Source organism: Melitaea cinxia, chromosome 7, assembly GCF_905220565.1.
Source record: "Melitaea cinxia chromosome 7, ilMelCinx1.1, whole genome shotgun sequence".
Classification (NCBI taxonomy): Eukaryota; Metazoa; Arthropoda; class Insecta; order Lepidoptera; family Nymphalidae; genus Melitaea; species Melitaea cinxia.
The window spans coordinates 9,443,883-9,449,459 of NC_059400.1; positions in this window are offsets into that span (position 1 = coordinate 9,443,883).

Below are 5,577 nucleotides of genomic sequence, written 5' to 3' on the forward strand. Positions count from 1 at the left end.
CGTCGTCATTATCGTTATGGTTACTTTATTGCTTTCTATGACTTTTACAGGACACAGATTAGTTAAAAGCAAACCTAGAATATGCTATATTAAATTGTTTTTTGAAGAAATTATATTTTATCGTTACCACTTCCAACGTATTATTTATTCAACGTCCTAATACATTACATAAGTGGTGCGGCTCAGGCATGCATGCGATTATCTACTTAGATGTAAATATATAGGCAAATGTTTGTCTTATTGTATTTATAGTGTGATGGTTTGATATGACCTGCATTTTTATGGCACACTTTGCTTTAAATCAGATAAAATAATCGATTGTAAATTATTGATACATTGTTGTATCTAGGACAAATTGAACCATGGAAATAGGCTAAATATATGAAATATGTACCGTAAAAGTGACGATATAGCGTATATGTTAGAGTTCATTACTCATCGTTTAAATTCGTATTATCGGTAATTTATTGGACAAAAATCTGACATTTAAATTAAAAACACATATATATTTTCAGAAATCGTTTGGTATATGACACGTCTTAAATAAAGAAAAGTCTTCGTCTGTAAATTATTTTGACTTGAACTTGAAGACTATTGAGGTTTTAGGACTCATTACTCAATAAGGGCAATAATCCGATTAAGAAACCATCCATTATTACGAGTTTTATGTAACTGTTGTTATACAAACGAAAGTAAAAGTAGAGACGTAATTTGTCCCTAATTTCCATACGGGTCTCTCGGTGGCATTTAGCCACTCTTAGCAGTTGTTTTCGCTAATTACCATCTTGTTTGTAATTTTAAATCGTACGCTGTATGTTGCAGCTTCTATTAGCGAAAGTCTGTCTATTAAGCATTGGTAAGGGTGTGTCAACACGTGTGGACTAGAGGGGCTGGGGGGGGGGGGGGTTTAGGAATTGTCAACGATCACGGTTGTCAATGAGACGTTGTGCAAGTTTCGCACAATAGTCACAGAGTACTGGAGTTACCTGGACGATATATTATTGATAACGCCATTTTCATTATACTATTAGCCATATGACTTTTAATTGTGTTAATGATCCGCATTCGTAGTGTAGTCTGCAATGAGTACTTATCATGTTTTCACAAAAGACCAAGCGCGATGAAAAAAACTGTAATAAGTGTAATTAATTACATCATTTAGTGTATTAGTTTATGAGAAATGAGGAAAAAAGTATAAATGGTGAGCTTTCGCGCACTTACTATTACTACACTCATTTAACACATTCATATTACAATACCAGATTATTCTAGAATATAAAATCGTCGAAGCAAAAAAAAAACTTAGGGATTTTCTTGAATTTTTCTTTTTACTTTTAGTTTACAGTAAGTTTACACAATCAAATAACAAAATATTTACCATAAGATATTACCATATATAAATAGACAAAGTTTTATTTAAAACTATAAAGTTATTACAAGCTATATCGGACCGAGGTATTACTGAAAAAAGTGATTATATTTCGCCAGCCTCGATAAGTTTAATTGCTAACTTGTAACATATGATAAGTTCAACAAAAGTCTTACACCATTAAAACTCCGTGCTTATGTACAATCGCTGTCTATCCACGTCCGTGGTTGACAGTTGTGTATTGCGATTGGAATAAGCTTGTAGGTAAGGTATAAGGCATTAGTCATGTTACATCTCTTCGGGGTCAAATGGCCGGCGCTGGCATTGATGGCGCCGCTTTGTCAGTGCCAGACACGATGAAGTTGGATGGCGTTGTCAGTTCCGCCGTTTGTTGTCCTGGAAACTGTATAGACGAGCGACTAGAGTTACGACTCGCGTAATATATTTAATGAAGTAAAACTTCTTTACGCATGCTTGACTTCGGGAGTAAGCTGGTGAATGCGTGACGAGAGAGTTACGAAAAGTGTGATCGGGAGAGGCGAACGGAATTTGAAGGGGAGATATAAGTTAGACGGAGCTAAAGAAGTTTTAATTCAGTTGTGTGTTCTAAAAGCTCACTCGTTTTTTAAATTGCTATAACATTTATTCGTGTAGACATAGAAAGCTTTATGAGTATTCGTAAATATTGTAAGAGGACTACTTCTTTAAAACATCATTTTTATATTCATGCAACACAGTAATAAAAAAAAAATAACCTTGAATTTTGCTTGTTTTACTACAATGTATTTATAACTACAAAATAATTTGAAATTGTACTAATGAAATGGCGTATGTTTGTCGTTCGTTGGTGCCTAACAAGGATTCATACAATGTCTGTTCATTCGAGTTGCGCGTTCAGACGTTATTGAAGCCGATGAATAGCTTGTTAAATATCACATCTCCAGACCTCCTGTCAGGACTGCAATATTCTATTCGCTTGCTAATAATAGCTCTCTGATTTTATGTCTCTACATACTATTATGTATTACATAAATGTTTTCTTTCTTTATATTAATAAAGAAAACGTTTATTTAACGTATCGTTTGTTTGTTTAATGTATCCTTCCAATCTCAAATTTGATCTTATGTATGAATATGTTTAAATTGTCTTCAAATTGCCTTTGAGATTTATAGAGTAGGTCAACAGCTAATTATAAATGAGGTCCGCAATCATTGCGTTTTATAAGCGACTACTTAAGCCTCTTTAATTTTTAATGTCTTTTGATTGACGTAGTATAAAATTGAATGACGACAATAATTAAAGCTGCATACAGACAATACCGCAGCTGCATCCGAACCAGACGGGGGAGTGTATACATGAATAAAATCGTACTAGAAACCGGAGTTACCGCACTCAGTCTAATCACTTAAGCAATTGATAATTAGTGCATTCACACGATTTAAAAAAAATGTATAGAATATATTACATTTTATTTGGTAGCAACATACATATTATGCTAAATTTTAATACTAAAAAATAATTAGTTACCAGTAATATGTGTTTCTTGTTGATTTTATCGGACGTAGAAAACCCTTAAATATGCACAATATTACTATTTTATTTATTTATATTACTATCTATAGTAATATTATAAACTCAGGAACTTATTATAATTTCAGGAACTACTAGTTCGATATGAAAAAATTCTTTCAGTGTTAGATAGCCCATTTATCGAGATAGGCTGATGTTTCAAAATCGGGTTTTTTTTTCAAGTAAACTATTCAACGCGGACGAAATCGCGGGCAGTAGCTAATAAATAATATAGTAATACATTGTTTTATCGTACGAACTAAAAAAAAAATTAAACAATTTATGTAGTTTTCAAGATGGATATTTCTTAAAAAAAAATAATTAACAAAAAATCTGGCATTGTGTGGAAACCGTATAGGATTGCCATGCAGCTACACCGTCTTATGCTACATGTATAAATTATTATATGTTTTAAACTTTTTAATTTACTTTGTTTCCTCGTAATTTAAAATCAGAGGCACAATAACAGAACATACAGAGTTGCACATTTATGTATGTTATATGCTATACGAGTACATAAATTAAAAAATAGATTGTATCTTATTTCAACCAGAATGATTTGTTACGTGAAAGTGAGATAAATAGACAAGATAAGAATATATGTTTTGTAAATATTTGGAACGTTTCGTTTCTTAATTGTTTAAGTTGCTAAAATATTAGGTCCTGTCGAAAGTATTGCTAGGTGATTAAGATTAAAATCAATACAAAATCATAATTTCTAAAATAAATTGTGCATTCCAAAATTTACTGTCTTAGAAATACATAACATTAAGATAAAGGGAATAAGAACGAATGGTATATTTTATTGAAATTGTAAAATATGTCTATTTAAATTAGTAATATATCTATATATGAATGTAAAGTTAAATACAGCATTTAAATAGTCAAGTTTGAAGTGAAATAAAAGAATGAAACGAAAGATTATTATTCCTTACTATTGTAATGAATAGTATCTGATTTAAGATTCGTATACCACGTGAGGACAAGGGGGAGGTATTGGTTCTTATTAATAACCGGGCCGGCATTGCCGCATTGGTATGCTATCTTGATATTATAATAGTAACCTGCTGCATTTAAAGACTATCTCGAGACAGGTACAAATAGCTTCCTCGTGCCATCATAATTTCAATATTCAATTGCATGTGGACTCTGTTATTATACTTTGAGTAACTGCTATATAACTAGAATAAAAGCGCGCACATAAATTAATAAATTCATTTAAAGTAAAATTACTCGATAATTGTCGTAAAATACACAATCATCTTAAACGATTTAGGTAAAAGGAATTTATAAATATTTTCTTTATGCGTAAGCCGAGTAAAATATTGAGATAAATATTTTAAATAAACAGCGGGCAATTATGTTAAAAGCTATGGTGTTTTTTTACAATAAGTTGAATAATGCTATAATGTCGAACAACTTTTTCTCCAGTTAATTAAATTTATTTTTCCATTTAAGCTTGTCTGTGAGTTTAACGCTGTTAAAATCTACCTACCCAATTATGGGAACATTTTTAGCGCATGTACGCACTTTCGGCTTACAATGTGGAGTAACAATCGAGATTCGTGTACAGATATGTTTTGAATATCGCACGAAAAACGGTATTGAAAAACAAGGGTCCGATATTTATTGATATCGTCGGGTGACGTTCTGGATGTCTTACGAATATCTTACGTCACAAACTTAACGGCTCTTCGGAAATACACGAAAAAGTTTTTTACAAAGGTCAATTTAATACAACGTAATTGACAGTGATCTTCGAATAGCTCGACAGAATTTAATCGTTTTCGGAATTTTCACGTTACGTTACTTAAGGCTGATTAACAACATGCAAGATAACTTCGTAATGGATTTCTTATTTTTTGTATGTAATTGGAATATTACAGCGTTTTGTTTTTTAAAATAATCAGCGGTGCATTAAATAATCTATTATTGAACTCTTAAAAATTTGATTCAAGTAAATTAAAATTAATATACGTAATGAATAACTTCTTTTTTGAAATAAAAATTTCTTTTACTGCTACATGTTACTAATAAAGATAATACTACCGTTATAAGAAGCATCTTATTATATTTAGAAAATAAAATTCTTAAAACCATTAATTAACGGTGTTGTCAATTAAAAGTGAAATTCAATTAATTTATCAATAAATTATTTTAATCCTGTTTCGACCGGTACCTCAAGGCGCACCAACAAGTTCAAATAACAAAAAAAAAAATATATGGCGATCTTTAAAATGTACAAACTCATGGTAAAGTTTATAAATCTTTACGAAAAAAGTTGTATTTAGACAAAGAGGACTGTAATAAATTAGCCACAATAATTTTATTATAATTATATTATTAATCTTAAAAAAATAATGTAAACTGTTTATTTTTGATGAAATCCTTATAGTTTTTAATTTCGAGACATGTCTGATAAAAAATTGTCATTTTGATATGCTCGCAATATTTTATTATTGCGATATTTTAAAATTAATTTAGTTCATGAAATAACTAAATTTCTATCGTAAGTATATGTAGTTGAAAAAAAAAACATTAAATGGTACTTAGGAAAAGTATATCTAGGATCAAACGCGTTCAGCATCAGTACAATTTAATCGATTTAGTTTTAGGCCCATTATAGGGAGATAAAATTT